Source organism: Hyperoodon ampullatus, assembly GCF_949752795.1.
Source record: "Hyperoodon ampullatus genome assembly, chromosome: 8".
NCBI lineage: Eukaryota > Metazoa > Chordata > Mammalia > Artiodactyla > Ziphiidae > Hyperoodon > Hyperoodon ampullatus.
In genome coordinates this window covers 76,642,147-76,659,533 of record NC_136921.1, presented here as the reverse complement: position 1 = coordinate 76,659,533, position 17,387 = coordinate 76,642,147, and positions in this window count along the sequence as shown.

The following is a 17,387-nucleotide window of genomic DNA, read 5'->3' as shown; positions in this document are numbered from 1 at the left end:
TCATTTTAAAAAAAGAAAGGCTGATAAGCACAGCAATTAATTTAGAGTAAAACTAGAGTAAAAAAAAAAAAGTATGTTAGAAGAAAGGGACAAGCCTAATAAATAAAGGTGGGCTGTAAAGGGCCTGAAAGTTGTTGAACTGAAGCTAATTAAATAACAACAATTAATAAACTAAAGAAAGCACAATACATGCCGCAGGTTTATGTCCGCATGTGGTAGAAGAGTTAAAGATATAAAAATCTCTATAAGGGACTTCCCTGGTGGCGCAGTGGTTAAGAATCTGCCTGCCAATGCAGGGGACACGGGTTCAAGCCCTGGTCCAGGAAGATCCCACATGCAGTGGAGCAACTAAGCCCCTGCGCCACAACTACTGAGCCTACGCTCTAGAGCCTGCGAGCCACAACTACTGAAGCCCACGTGCCACAACGACTGAACCCTGCGTGCCACAACTACTGAAACCTGCACACCTACAGCCCATGCTCCACAACAAGAGAAATCACCGCAATGAGACACCTGTGCACCATAACGAAGAGTAGCCCCCGCTCGCCGCAACTAGAGAAAGCCTGTGCGCAGCAACGAAGACCCAACATGGCCAAATTAATTAATTAATTTTTAAAAATCTCTATAAGATTTAGAGAACCAAAAATTAGCAGGATGACAGTTTTTCAAGAATGTTGTTTTAAAAAAGGAGATACTAAAATATTAATTTATTGAGCACCTACAATATGTTGAATAATGGAAATATAAAAGTGTATTCCCATTTGCTCTCAAGGAGATAAGTGTCTAATAAGAGAACTATAACTAAGCAGACAAATGAAACAAATTAGTGTTTTGATAGCAGATTGACATAATATTTAGCAATAATCTTTAAGCATGGCTTATAATAATAACAATGAAGAAGCTGAGGCACAGAGAGATAAGAGTGTTGTCCAGGTTGGTAGGTGGTAGAGGCAGAAATTAAACCCAAGTAATCTGGTCCCATAGCCATGTTCTTAACCTCTCTATACACTGTCCTCTGCCTAAGGGCACAAAAATTAATGGTTGTAAGAAGAGTGGATTAGTCACTAGTCACTACAAGTGTCTGACATCTAATACTCAAGTTTAGGAAGCCAATTCCTACTCAGATCTATCCAAAAAAGCTAGCCAAGCTGGGACCCAGAAGTAAACAGGACAATTCCACAGGCAACATGGGACCCTGCACTCAGAGGCTATCTTCCCTTGGTATCAGACACATTCGTTTTTTTGGGAGGGGGGTACAATATTAATTTTGGAGGAGAGAGGAATAAGGACTTACTTAAGTGACCCCAGGTAAAATAGGAGTAGTTTATACTATGAATGTAAATAGAAATGGATAAAACAAGAGCCTTCACCATCAGGCCAGGCTTTCTTGGAAACTCATAGGAAGATGAACCCCCTAGCCTCATGGAAGAACAGAATATGTGGAGGGTCAGCCTCAGGGAGATTAACCAGCCGGGGAGTCCATATGTAGGGTGACTCTAGCAACTCCCTCAGCAACAGGAATTGGTGGAGATTTTGCCACCTGGATGACTTGGCTCTTTGGGCTTTGTTTGTCCTGGTTCTCATGCTGCCAGCCAACTAGCTCACCCTCTTTTCCCTTAATTCTGTCTTGCTGTCTCACTGTCTGTGCCAGCTCATAGATTCTGCTTCCTCATCACATCAACATATTTGTGGGCCTGACCACCTCAAACCTTAGCTTTTTAGCTCCTGCTTCTTCCCTCCATAAATCTCCTTTCAAATGTTTTCCTGAAACAGATGCTGATTGGCCAAGCTAACCTCATCATCCTGGTTTGAAGAGAGCTTTTCATACCAATGGACTTTGTAGGTTGTAGATCAACCTATTAAATGTCTAACTCTGCTTGAATTGGTTGTGTTTATGGTGGTTGGAGAGGCTTGTAGGGGGACAAAGTAGAATGTGGGGAGGGCAAGCCTACCTGAGTCAGAAGTTGGCTGTTTCTGCTCAAGGAATGGTTTAGGTCTGTTCATCCAGACAGGAACCAACGTTTGTTGATCGTTAGGCTATGCTAAGTACACACACCCCACTTAATCTCACAACAACCCTAAGACGTAAGTATCATTGCCTCCATTTGCAGGTGATAAAAGAGGTTAAGTCACTATCTGTGGCAGAGCTTAGGCTGGAATCAGGTTTGCCTGACTCCAAAGGCCTAGTTCCTCCCACAATTCCATGCTGCCTCCCATCATTTCACCCCCATAGGCAAAAACCTAGAGGACACTGAGGCACTATAAATAACTTTTTGGACCTTACTCTGGGAAGATAATCTATCAGATCAAATAAATACTCTCAAATATTCAGTTTCTTTGTTCCATAGAGAATTTTAAGAAAATAGTGGGCAACTAACATTCTCATCTTGCCAGAATCAAATGTTACCCAAATGCAAATATCTGAACCAGATATAAGAAAAGCAAACTTTTTAAAATGGTTTCTCTGGGCAAATCCCTTTGTGTAATGTACACTAACTCCTTTAATCCTCACAAGAACCCTATGAAGGAGGTACTTTACCACCTCCATATTCCAGATGGGAAAACTGAGGCAGTGTGAGGGGAATTACTTGCCCAAGGTCATTCAGCAGCAGAGTCAGGACCCAAATCCAGCCCACTTGGCTCCGTAGCCCATGTGGACTAAGCTCTTCTACTTCTGTGGTCTTCTTTGGGAGTGCACAAAAATACTCACCTAGATGAGCATGTTTTAACTGTCCTCTGAAGAAAGGAAAAATTTTCATTTTCTTAGATGCAATTTTTGATGTTCTGCTACAATAATAAAAGAGGTATAAATCCATCACAGGTAAAAGCCTGTCAAGATTTTTTAAAGCAGTTCCATATAACAATATTTGAATGATTGTTTAAGTCTCTTGAATTACCTTTCCATCTGTTTGGGACTGACATGTGAAGAGCTATGAGTCAGGAGGAAGTCTGTAAACAATACAGTATCAAGCATTAATTGTATCATTTACTCTTGAAAAAAATGATGGTTCCTGAATATTGAAGTGTTCTCATTGTTGCTATAACAACTTCAGCTTGCTATTGTGACTTTCTCTATTCAAGGTGAATGCTTATGTTTACTGGAATTAAAGTTCAGGAGGTTTAGAAATATTATGTATCTGTAATGCATGTCACTTAGTCAATTCATTTGTAAAGGAAAATAATGAGCAACTGGCAGAAGGTAATAAATGACATTCCTGGAGAAATGAGCTCAGAGAAGTTCGGTATGAAACATGCTCTGAATAAAGCACGCCATGACCGCAGCCGTGCATCATTCCTACCACTACCTGGGCAGCATCCGAGCCGAGACTCAGTTGCTCTGGACCAGTTGTAAACTCACCACCCAGAACAATGTCTGTCACAGACATTTGCTGAATAAAATATAAGCAAGTGCTAGAACCCTCCCATTCAAGGCCACAGTCAGCCTTTGGTCTGTTTAGTTGATCTCCCACTGATATCAGGTAGAACACATGGTGCTTGCTTGATCTAGGAAGTCAGGTTTTCTGGGTTTTTGAGTTCTTGCTTTAGTCCTGACTAACCTGCATAGAACATGTATACCCAGCAAGTAATTAAACACTGCCGACCTGCTAATAGTCAAGGAAACAGAGACCGGCCTTACAATTTAGAATTCAGAAAAAGTGATGAATTTTTGAAATGATAGAGCTTTTTAATCATTATTGCACCCTCCAAATAAAAATGAATCTGATCAGCAAGAATGCAAGGTGCAAGTCAAAGACACCTAAAAACCAAGTATACAGGCAGTGCGGAGACATTCTTCCTACAAAAGAAAATTTCCCCAGGTGCTGCCGAGCCATTCAGACAAGCCCATACTTTCCCATGCCCTTAGCTGAAATGTCAGCTGATGCTGGGGCAGGGGACAGACAACTCCAAATTGATGAGGGGGAGTCTTGCTTTGTGATCCCTTGTGGATCCCTCACAAACCACACAGGTGGGGAAGAAAACAGTACCCCAAACTGCAGGCAGCAAGGACGGCCAAACCCTGTGGGTATGGACAAAAAGAGCTGCTCCACCAACCAGCACTGTCACTTCATTGTCAACCCTCCTGTCTCTTACACACATCGTGCTTGAGGGCAGGTGTCCAGGGCCATGCTCTGGAAAAAGCAGGGCACACCTTCCAACAGTTTTTGCCCTTTCTCTTCCTTCTACATCTCCTTCTCCACTATCAGCTCCTTTACTCCTCTCCACTGCCTCCTCCCCGCCCCCACCCCCCCCACCCCCCGACATCCACTAAAGCATGTAAAACCCGGGCAGAAAGAAATTGTGTGTGTGTGTATTGCATCACATGATATTTTCTTATACAATGTGCTAGTCCAAATTTTAGAGCATACAAAATCGGAATAGTTCAGGATGTTTGGAGGTCACGAGAACAATATTAGAAAAGAGGGGTGCACCAAAGAAATGCACTACTCAAATATCTTCTGTGAGTCTCTTGGAAGAAAAATATGGTAACTAGAAAATTATTTTTGGAGTATCTAGAACCCAATTCTAAGATACCATAACTTGTATGATGCATCATAGATTTAATAGTAGCTTTTCAGGAGGAAGAAGGCCCACACATTAATTGTGTAAGTATATACTTTTAATAACTGAAAAAGCATTTATACACCCAGATAATTATAGACTAACTTTCTGCTTCAGTGTAATGACCAAAGTTTGAGTCAAAGATTTGTTCATACATGTAGCCTAAAGAGTCTTTGGATTCACGCTCGGCCCTTGACAGACATGCCTGGCACCATGGTGACAAGTTGTTTTGCATCACCAGTGCTCATCATTTTGTTTTCTTTAGCTCTTGAAGATTGACAGTATAATTCTGAGAGATATTGAAAATAGTAGACTTTCTTCTGAATTTCCTATTTGGTTAAACTAATAGCTTTATATTTTTCCTTCATTAAATTACACATCACTGGAAGTTAAACAGCTTTTCTTGAAAGTCAGCCTGAAGTTTTGACAGATATGTTACTCATAAGAGTTGAGCCTCTTCACAGCCCATCCTGGCATGGTGTCACCTTCAGGAGGAAAAGCAATTGTCATGTCCAGAAATAATGGAAAAGCAATGTAAACCTTTAGCACAATCTTTTAAAAATGCCAGAAGAGGATTTTATTCATATCACATAGAAAAATATATTCAAATATTCTTTCTCCATCTATGTTTTGGCTGTCCTCCTCTTTCTTCTCTCCCCTCCTGCTTTCTGGGTCTCTTTCTCTTTTCCTTAAGAAACCCTCTGCTTTTCCCAGTGTGAATTAGCCAAGCTGGCTGTCTTCCCCTCACCCGTGACGCAATTGCCACCACAAAGACTAGAAACCAAGGGGGTCAAGAGACTTCTCCTTGGCAGGAAGGGAGAGTCAAAGGCTTATATTATCTCAGCAAAGGTAGATATTTAGGACTTGAGTAATGATTCCCCAAAAACATCAAATGATGACCCCTAAACTCTCCCAGCTTTGAAACATCTTGTTTATGCAGGATTTAGCAATTTCTTCTGCATTAAATTGGAATGCCTGGTAGTTGCCAATCTTTTGTGTAAAAATAACAGGCAGCCAAGTGTAGTCATTTTATGAGCGTTTGAAGCAATAATCAATAAATTTAAGTTTAATTGTTAATTACTCAATGACTAATTTTTGTACATTTTATACATTTGCAAATAATAATAACTACATCAAAACTTACTGATCTGCAGGCACCTGGCAATTTTCTCTTACAATTTGTTGCAAGAAGCATCTAAATTTCACTACAGTTATTTAGTTAAGGAAAGATGGTCTTTGGGGTACCCTAAGTGTCCTGTAGGTTATATATAATATTAAGAGGAAGTTGGTTATTAAGAGACTGAATCCATTCTGTTTTTGAAATTTTACCGAAAAATCATCAGACAGGACATTTCTAATGAGGTTAGTAAAATACTTAAACAACTTAGTATTTTTCTCCTATTTAAAAAATTAAAGTATAATTTACATATAGTATTATTATTCACCCCTTTACTGTACATTTCTGCAATTTTTGACAAACATATACAGTCACATAACCACCACCTCAATCAAAATATGAAAAAATCCTTATAATTTTGCCTTTTCCAGAGGGTCATACACAGGGAATCACACACTCTGCAACTTTTTGCATTTGTCTTTCTTCACTTATCATCGGGCATTTGAGATCCATTCACGTTGTTGAGTTTATCAGTAGTTTGTTCCTTTTTATGACTGAGTAATATTCCATTGTAATGCACCACAGTCTGTTTTTCAGTTCCCCAGTTGAGGGATATTTGGGCTGAACAACTTTGTACTATTTGTTCTGCGAGGAGTGAGGTCCATGTTAACTGGACCATAAGTTTCAGACCCTAATTCTCAGCCCATGTGTCCCCATATAGCTTTTAGCTGGTCTAATATAATTCTAAATAGCTATCTTCCCATATTTCTCATTTGTTTGTTTTCTTTCACTGACCATTACATGTGTAGGGTTGTGAAGTGGAACAAAGTAAATAGAGGAAAGTACAGAATTTAGAAATTTAACTCCCTGACTTCAAATTTAATATTGAACAGGCTATTTAATCTCTCTAACTCTCAGTTTCCTGATTGTAAAAATGGAATTAGCACATCCACTCGCAGTCTTGTCGTAATGATGAAATGAGGTAATACATCTGAAGGAATCAAGCAGAAGTCTTGGAACATAGAAAATAATAACATTAGCTCCCCATCGCACCTCAGTCTGATTGTGTTGTTACTTTGAGATATTTATTTATGGATTAAAAGTTTTTTTGTTTGAGTTTTCTTTTCCTTCCTTGTCAACTTCTCTTTCCCGTGGTCTCTTTCAAGCAGGGAGTTGGCCAAAGGGTGATAAGTGGCAGAGCAGAACATTAAAGTCCTTGTAAGTCTTTCTCACACCTATTTCACTAAAAGCCACAGACTAAGTGCCTTGGAAGAAAGGATATCCCCTCTGCTAGACACTTCTGCCTGGGGGTGGGGGAGTGGCAGGAGGAGTGAAGGATAGATAGTGCAGAGGAGGCTGGGATGAGGGAGAAAAGTACATCCCATGAAGGTCACCAGGCTAGTAGCAAAACTTCACAGAGGAAGACCCCAAAGAACAAAGGGAGCTGGGTGCACATTTGGCAAAATGGGACTTTAGGCGACTTTACCAAAAAATTTCTGTGGCCCAAGCTTGAGCCAGGATGCTATCTGGACCTGATGAAGCCATACAAAAAAGGCTGAGAGACATCTTAGCAGTATCCTGTGAGTACAATGACTGGAATAATATACATCACACCCTCCCCGCCACCCAAGTGCTCTGTAAGTTCCCAGAAACTTGGAACAATTGCAGGAACTAGTTATGTGTGCGTGTGTGTGTGTGTGTGTGTGTGGTGGATTCCAACAAAGATTTAGAGGGTTTTTTTTCCCCCTTTTCTGCCAAACTAATAGAAAGGATGTTCAGAACTAGAAGTTGAGTAAGAAAGAGACAATGAAGAAACTTTTGTGTCTTGCATACCTGTGCTCATAACCAAGTACCTTTGTAATTACAGGGGTAGAATGCAGACATTACTACCCCCCTTATGTTCTTTCACACGTTTATCAAACTGTATCAATGAGGGAACAAATCGGCTATGAGGTGCACAAGTACTATCATGAGGTAAGGTGGTATAATCAAAGCCAATTTCTATAAGAAATGATGAAACGCTTATCATCCTAAATTAGCATTTCCAATAACCATTTCCTTATGAAGATACATCACCAAATTATACTGCCCTTATCCCTTGGAAAAAGAGCACCTCTGCGAAATGCTACATATTTTATAATTTCCATTCAGCCCAGGCTAACACATGGAAAGTAAGACATTCTACCATGCGTATGATTAGTTGCTTCCCTGAGTATTCGGTGTCATTTCTACTCATTATTTACTCATTCATTCATTTGTTCATTCACTCACTCACCAAGTGCCTAGCAGGTTCCAGACACTATGGTCAATACATTAACGTCATCTGGACATGTACAAAGTCTTTAAGTACTCTAATCTGCCTTTCTTTTATTCTTGACATGTGTCTGACCTCCATTTTCTGAGGATGAAAATCAGGCCCAGGGAACATGCCTAAGTCCCTGACAGAGTTCAAGGGTTCAGACTCCTTTCATTAAGAGAAAAGAATTCTCAATGGTCGGAGCCCCATTGTTAATCTACACTGAATTCCCAGAATCCTACTAAAGGCACTTTCAAAAACAGAGTTTCTGCAATAATGGAAAGACGTACTAACACTGTCATTCTACTTATACTGTGAGAAGCCCCTGTAACAGCACAGGCTGAGAAGTCTGCTTGGATAAATTAAGAACTACCCTGAAATAAAACCAACAATTCAAACATTTGAAAAGAAAAATGCTACAAATATTTGGTGATTGTTTTCTCTAAATTAAAGATCTTTTTATTTGCTGGTATCATGAATGATTAGAATAAGAAGTTTAAAATATCTAAGGAAGACTTCTTGTTTTGAACTGTAAAATATATTTTGGGAGACACTTGAGCTTTGCACAATTCTGATCCTTTTTTTTAATTCTGGATTTTTTGTAACCAAATCAAACTGACTCTGAAATTCTCAGGCCCTTGTTTATAAATTTCCCCAGAGAAGGTAAGTCTGAAATGTGTATTGCCACGTAGTAGTCATTTATACCAGTAAATTTTCCTAGCTGGAAGATAAAGGACCCAGAAACAAAAAGAAGGCTAGTTTCAAAAAAAGCAATCTAAATAGGAATTGGCAAATACAAACTGGAAAATTTAATTCAAGTTTAAAAGTTGTAAGATATGAAAAGCAATGCAAGAATGTTGAGAAATAGCTGAAAAAGAGATTAGACACGGAGCATACCTCAAGGTTGGGACATCTTATCTATTATAGCACATCCCCACCCCCTCAACCCCTAACACAGAAAGTAATTTCTCTCTCCTGCTTATGGCCACACACAAGCATCAATCTAAGTAGCTCCTGGGATGGATCTTAGTGATAAAACAATCACAGAAACAATATAATAATGTAACTCACTCTATTCTTCCAAAATCACAAGGAAAATAGGATCCGAGGTATGGAAACTTAGCCACGTAGCTCTTGTTCTCAGACTTCTCATCTGTGAATCGAAAAAGTGTTAAACTTGATCTTATCTAAACTTTTATTCTATGCTTTTATTTGGTCCAAATCATTACTATGTTAGGGCATATTCCCTACACATGCTGAAATAAACCCTCCTGGATTTAAGAAAAGTTTCCTGAAATTCAGGATTCCTCTGTTTAGTAGTTCTATCCTCCTAGACTCCTCGGGCCCCTTAGCCACGTAATCAAGTGCTAACCCATGATGTTCAATATTAAGTGCACCTGAAGTCTTTAGAAAATAAATATTGTGACTCTGAGAAAATCCAAGGAAACTGTTTATAAAAATGCTCTGATACAGTCCATTGATTACATATATTTCAAGAAGAAAAACACCTTGACTTCATTAGGGAAAATGTTAAGAAAATAAATCAATTGTATTGATTTATATACACAGAAAGCTATAGACATATTGATGGTACAAACAGTCATATAGATACACTGAAAACATATAGATTATATACTGTTCATAATAAGCCCATTTTAAATATAAAGGCTTAGGTTAAAAGTAAAAGAATGGAGAAAGATATACCACATAAACACTAAACTAAAAAAACTAGAATAGCTATAATAATTTCAGTCAAAGTAAATTTCAGAACAAGAAAGATTATCAGGGATAACGAAGAGTTCTACACAATGACAAAGGAACCAATTCTCCCAGAAGACATAAAAATCTTAAATGTGTATTCACCCAAAAATAGACTTTTATGATACACGAAGCAAAAGCCTGATATATCTGAAAGGAGAAATAGACAAATCCATAATTATAGTTGGAGATGTCAACATTCCTTTCTTGGGAATTCATAGAACAAGTAGATAGAAAATCAGTAAGAATAAACATGACCCAAACAGCACAATCAAACAACTTGATGTAATTGATATTTCTAGAACATTTCACCTGACAACAGCAGATTACACATTCTTCTCAAGTGCACGTGAGTTATTCTCTAGGGTGTACCATATTCTGGGCAATAACTAAACTTTGACACATTAAAAAAATTAGAAATCATACAAAGGACATTCTTAGACCCCAATAAAATTAAACAAAACTGTATTAGGAAGATATCTAGAAAATTCCCAACTATTTGGAAATTAAAGAAAAAGCTTCTAGGGACTTCCTTCTTGGTGCAGTGGTTAAGAATCTGCCTGCCAATGCAGCGGACATGGGTTCAAGCCCTGGTCTGGGAAGATCCCACATGGTGTGGAGATACTAAACCTGTGAGCCACAACTACTGAGCCCCCATGCCACAACTACAGAAGCCCACACACCTAGAGCCCGTGCTCTGCAACAAGAGAAGCCACCACAATGAGAAGCACGCACACCACAATGAAGAGTAACCCCTGCTCATCACAACTAGAGAAAGCCCACATGCAGCAAGACCCAACACAGCCAAAAATTAATAAATTAATTAATTATTTTTAAAAAGAGAAAGCTTCTAAATAACAGAAGGGTCAAAGAGAAACCTCAAGGGAAATTTTAAAATATTTTGAACCAAGTAAAAATACAAATATCAAAATTTGTGAGATGCAGCTAAGCAGTGCTTAGAGGGAAATTTGTAGCATTAAATGCATATATTAGAAAGCAAAAGTAGCTAAAATAGGCTTCCCTGGTGGCGCAGTGGTTGAGAGTCCGCCTGCCGATGCAGGGGACACGGGTTCGTGCCCCGGTCCGGGAAGATCCCACATGCCGCAGAGCGGCTGGGCCCGTGAGCCATGGTTGCTGGGCCTGCACGTCCGGAGTCTGTGCTCCGCAACAGGAGAGGCCACAACAATGAGAGGCCCACGTACCACCAAAAAAAAAAAAAAAAAAAAAAAAAAAAAGTAGCTAAAATAATTAATCTAAGCTTCCAACTTAAACTAGAAGGAAGAGCAAATGAAACCTAAACCAGGCACAAAGGAGAATATAATAAATATGAGAGCATAAATCAATGAAATTTCCCCCAAGATCAAGAGCAAGCCAAGGGTGTCTACTTTTACCACTTCTACTCAGCTTTAAACAGGAGGTAGGGCCAGGTCAATTAGGCAAGGAAATGAAACAAAATAATCTAGCTTTGAAAGGAAGAAATAAAACTATATATCTTTGCAGATGACATGATCTTGTACAAAGAAAGTCAAATGAATCCACTAAAAAGCTATTTAAGCATGTTCGTCAAAGTTGCAGAACACAAGTATCAATATACAAAAAACAATTGCATTTCCATGCACTAGCAATGAAAAATCCAAAACTGAAATTAGAAAAAAAACTGTATTTATAAGGGCATCAAAAAGAATAAAATACTTAAGAATAAATTTAACAAAGAAATGTGAAAGTTATACTCTGAAAATTACAAAATGTTGCTGGGAAAAGTTAGAGAAGATCTAAATAAATAAAAAGACACCCCAAGTTTATAGAAAGCTTAATATTGCTAAGATGGCAATACTCCCCAAATAGATCTATAGATTAAATGTGATTTGTATCAAAATTCCAGCTGGGATTTTGCAGATATTGACAGGCCAATCTTAAAATCATATGGAAACTCAAGGCAACTGGAATAGCCAAAACAGTCTAGAGAAGGACCAACAAAGCTGGAGAACCCAGATTTCCCAATTTCAAATTTTAATGCAAAGCTATAGTAATCAAGGCTGTGCAGCACTGACACAAGGATGGTTGGTTTTCAACAAGGGTGCCAAGACAATTCAATGAATAGTCTCTTCAACAAATGGTGCTGGGACAACTGGGTAGCCACACACAAAAGAATGAAGTTGAATCTCTTTCTCACACCATACACAAAAATTAATTCAAAATGGGCCATATACTTAAATGTAAAAGCTAAAACTGTAAGATTCTTAAGAAAAATATGAGAGTAAATCTTCATAACTAAGTTAGGCAAGTCTTCTTAGATATGACACTGAAAGCACAAGAAACAAAAGAAAAAAATGACAAATTGTACTTCATCAAAATTAAAAGCTTTTGTACATGAAAGGACACTATTAATAAAGTGAAATGACGACTCATAGAACAGGAGAAAATGACTGCAAATCATATATCTGATAAGGGTCTAGTATCCAGGATATATAAAGAACTCTTACAACTCAATAATAAAAAGAAACATAACCCAATTAAAATTGGGCAAAAGACTTGAATAGACACTTCTCCAAAGAAGATATACAAATGGGCCAACAAGCACATGAAAAGATGTTCAACATAATTGGTCATTAAGGAAATGCAAATTAAAACCAGAATGAGATATCATTTCATACCCACTAGGATGACTTTAATAAAAAATGAATGAGGGGGCTTCCCTGGTGGCGCAGTGGTTGAGAGTCCGCCTGCCGATGCACAGGACACGGGTTTGTGTCCCAGTCTGGGAAGATCCCACATGCCGCGGAGCGGCTGGGCCCGTGAGCCATGGCCGCTGAGCCTGTGTGTCCGGAGCCTGTGCTCTGCAATGGGAGAGGCCACAACAGTGAGAGGCCCGTGTACCACAAAAAAAAAAAAAAAAATGAATGAGGTACTGAAACACACGACAACTTGGATGAACCTTGAAAACTTTATGCTAAGTAAAAAAAGACAGACAACAAAGGTCACATATAATATGATCCCTTTTATTGGTATGTTCAGAATAGGCAAATCCGTAGAGACAGAAAGTAGATTAGAGTTTACCAGGGGTTAAGAGGAGCTGGAAGTGAGGAGTGATTCCTTAACAAGTATGGGGTGTTTTATGGGGTGATGAAATTTTGAATTTCAAATTTCAGTTTTGAAATTAGAAATAGCTGGTGGTTGCACAACATTGGGAATATACTAAATATCACTGCATTGTACCATTAAAATGGTTAATTGTATGTCATGTGAATTTCACCTCAATTAAAAAAAATAAGACAAATTGCAGAGACACATACAGAATGAAACCATGGTGCACTCAAAACAGTATATACATTGCTTAGAAACACAGGTATCCTCTGACTTTCAAAAGTTCGCTTTCTAACACTTTGCTTTTACAAAAGACCTACATTAGTACTTGTATTTACTAACCAAAAGAAATCCAAAGAAGATTTTTGCTTTTAGGAAAAAGGCAAAAAGTGAAAATAGCATTCAGTGTTTGTTTTACAGGGAGCCATTGTAGAGGCATCAGCGCATCCCAAGCAGCAAGAGTGGCATGGCCAAGCTCCTTCCCCGGGACTACGCTCAGCATCTCAGCATCAGACCACCAGAGCTTTAAATTGTGTGAGCATCTGTACTTTATCTTGATTTATTTTGTGCATCCATTAGCGAGATGTCCTAAGGTAATTTCTTCTTCACTTTACACCATTTCTGCTTGTGAAAGGTTTCATAGGAACGGCTCTACTTTCAGATAGTAGGAGGAAGCTGGTACATATATATTTGGTAAAAGTATAAATCTGTGGGAAAGAAAAATGACAAAAAGAGGATAGTAGTTACCTGGAGACAGGGGAGGAAATGTGCTCAGGTGAAGATGCACATGGTCTCTGTAATATTGTATTTATTAAAAAGGGTGGTGAGGGACTTCCCTGGTGGTCCAGTGGTAAAGAATCCGCATTACAGTTCAGGGGATGTGGGTTCGATCCCTGGTCGGGGAACTAAGATCCCACATGCCACAGGGCAACTAAGCCTGAGCACCACAACTACTGAGCTCATGTGCCTCAACTAGAGAGCCCGCGTGCCACAAAACTACAGAGCACACACACTCTGGAGCCTGCATGCCACAACTAGAGAGAGAAAATCCACATGCCACAACTAGAGAGAAGCCCTGCGCCACAACAAAGAGCCCACGCTGCAATGAATGATCCCTCATGCCACAACTAAGACCCAACGCAGCCAAAAAAAATAATAAATAAATAAAATAAATAAATATTTTTTATAAAAGGGTGGTGACTATGTGGGTGTTTGTTGTGTTATTCTTAATATCTTATTGTAAGTTAGAAATATTTAAAAACAAATACAGCTTAAGTAAGTCAACTTTTAAACTTTAAGTATAATATAGGCAAAAAAAAATTAGTGTAAAGTTTGATAAGGTTTCACAAACTCAATACAACTATATAACCAACTGCTAGGTCAAGAAACATAATACCACCAGCACTGCAGCACCCAGCCCCTTGCAAGGGTTAAGCACTGTACTGACTTCCAACACCACCCAAAGGAGTATATTTTTCATAATGAACACCTCAAGTGTAAGAAAGGGGTGGGGATTTGGGATGGAAGTTTTCTACTTGCATTTTACTCCTTTCTATATTGTTTGAATTTTTGCCTTTAATTTTTTCATATCTCTATATGGACAAACCTCAATACCTTGACTGGAAGTTTTTCTGCCTGCTGATTCTTGATGATTTTTATCTCTACTTCACTCTGCTTCCCATTGCCCTTGCCACACCCCAAAACTTGTCATCACAAGACATTGTGCTCTCAAAATCAGAAGTGCCTTCATTCCAGTGTCTCATCATGGCCAATGCCTTGGTACTTCCATTTCCTAGGGTTTTAATCCCTTCTTTTTCCAGTCCATTAGTGCCTCTCCTAGGCACACACACACACACACAAGCACACACAGAGGAATGATGCTAGTTATTTCCCTAGTGACAGAAGAATAAACAAAAAGACAAATATGACCAACATTCTAATAAATGTATGCCAGTCAGTTACCAAAGGAGTCTTCCTAGAGTAAATCCCATCCCCTTGAGGAGGGAATGTACTTCACTCTCTCTTCAAAATCAGAAGAACTCTATCAAAGTAAAATGATAGACTATACCTTGAGAAACCTCCCAGTAGCTGATGGCCTTGCCCAGTCTCTTCAAATAAAATCATGGTGCCATGTTCTGAGATCTAAAGTATTTCTTTTTTATTCTTATTTTTATTTATTTATTTATTTTTAACATCTTTATTGGAGTAAAATTGCTTTACAACAGTGTGTTAGTTTCTGCTGTATAACAAAGTGAATCAGCTATACGTATACCTATATCCCCGTATCTCCTTCTTCTTGAATCTCCCTCCCACCCTCCCCATCCCACCCCTCTAGGTGGACACAAAGCACCGAGCTGATCTCCCTGTGCTATGCGGCTGCTTCCCACTAGCTATCTATTTTACATTTGGTAGTGTATATATGTACATGTCACTCTCTCACTTCGTCCCAGCTTACCCTTCCCCCTCCCCGTGTCCTCAAGTCCATTTTCTATGTCTGCGCCTTTATTCCTGTCCTGCTCTTACGTTCTTCAGAACCTTTTTTATTTTTTTATTTTTTTTAGATTCCATATACATGTGTTAGCATACAGTATTTGTTTTTCTCTTTCTGACTTACTTCACTCTGTATGACAGACTCTAGGTCTACCCACCTCACTACAAATAACTCAATTTTGTTTCTTTTTATGGCTGAGTAATATTCCATTGTATATATGTGCCACATCTTCTTTATCCATTCATCTGTGAATGGACACTTAGGTTGCTTCCATGTCCTGGCTATTGTAAATAGTGCTGCAATGAACATTGAGGTACATGACTCTTCTTGAATTATGGTTTTCTCAGGGTATATGCCTAGTAGTGGGATTGCTGGATCATATGGTAGTTCTATTTTTAGTTTTTTAAGGAACCTCCATACTGTTCTCCATAGTGGCCATATCAATTTACATTCCCACAAACAGTGCAAGAGGGTTCCCTTTTCTCCACACCCTTTCCAGCATTTACTGTTTGTAGAATTTTTTTTTTTTTTTTGCGGTACACGGGCCTCTCACTGTTGTGGCCTCTCCCGTTGCGGAGCACAGGCTCCGGACGCGCAGGCTCAGCCGCCATGGCTCACAGGCCCAGCCGCTCTGCGGCATGTGGGATCTTCCCAGACCGGGGCACGAACCCGTGTCCCCTGCATCAGCAGGCGGATCCTCAACCACTGTGCCACCAGGGAAGCCCTGTTTGTAGATTTTTTGATGATGTCCATTCTGACCAGTGTGAGGTGATACCTCAATATAGCTTTGATTTGCATTTCTCTAATGATTGGTGGTGTTGGGCATCCTTTCATGTGCTTGGTGGTTATGGATTTGGGAGTGGGAGGAATGGGTAAAGGTGATCAAAGGGTACAAAACAAACGTTCAGTTGTAAAATAAGTAAATTCTGGGGATCTAATGGGCAGCATGGTGACTATAGCTAACAATACTTTATTGTATACTTGAAAGTCGCCAAGTTCTCACTACAAAAAAAAGGTAAATATGTGAGGTGATGGGTGTGTCAACTAACTTTATTGTGGTAATCATTTTGCAATATATATGTGTATCAAATCCTCACATTGTACACTTTAAACTTACACAATGTTATGTGTCAATTATATCCCAATAAACCTGGTGGGAGGGAAGACTGTTCTCAGAACCATTTTTTCTGTCACTAACTCCTATACCAATTGATGCCCTTTTTCTACAGGACCTTCGGCCTGTTCTGAGCCACACCGCTGTGTGGATGCCCTGAAGTGGGAGGGAGGAGAGGGTTTCTGACACATTCTGTGTCATCTGTGTTTACATACCTAAACATCGGGGTCAAATGGTACCCAACTTGTAGATATACTGCACTAAGACTTGGAGGATGGACACAGAGGTGTGGAGCAGGAACCAGGGTGGGAACACACTGAGTAAGCCTCTTGGGTCCTCCTGGTGGGAGGATCTCAGACACTGCCAGACCACCCAGCACTGCAAAGTCCTTCACACCTAGCCCCTAACCTTGGTCTGAACTACCACGCAGGGCAAGGGTCACGGCTTCCCCGTCACACCCGCATTCCCTGATTTGCAATATTACCCACAGCCTCCATGTTGTCATTCAATTCAGAGAAAGCCTTTCAACAAGGCCACAAAGGTCAGAGAGATGACTTGAAACTCTGGGGAAGGCGGAGTTCCCATTTCCTGACTTAACATCTGCCACTCAGTCTGAGGTTCCCTTTCTTCCTCTTAGCTTTAGAGAAAAAAAAGTATTGAATAGCCCAGGGCTAAGGGTAGTGAAAAAATCTCATTACATCTTCTCTGCTATCTCTTCTCAGAATGCATTTCCTAGTCAATATTCTTGCAACAAATCATTTTTAATTTGAAAGTCACACTCCACCATAAAATGTATACAAATATTAGGAGGTTAGGCAGGGAATTGCTATGCTAAGCATATTGTAAATACAAGAATTGTTTCCCTAATGCAAGAGGAATAAATTATCAATTTATCTTCCCCTGGCTGTCTCATCTGGTTATAAATGATAGCAGAGCTTTAACTAAATATAAATATTGAAGTTCATTA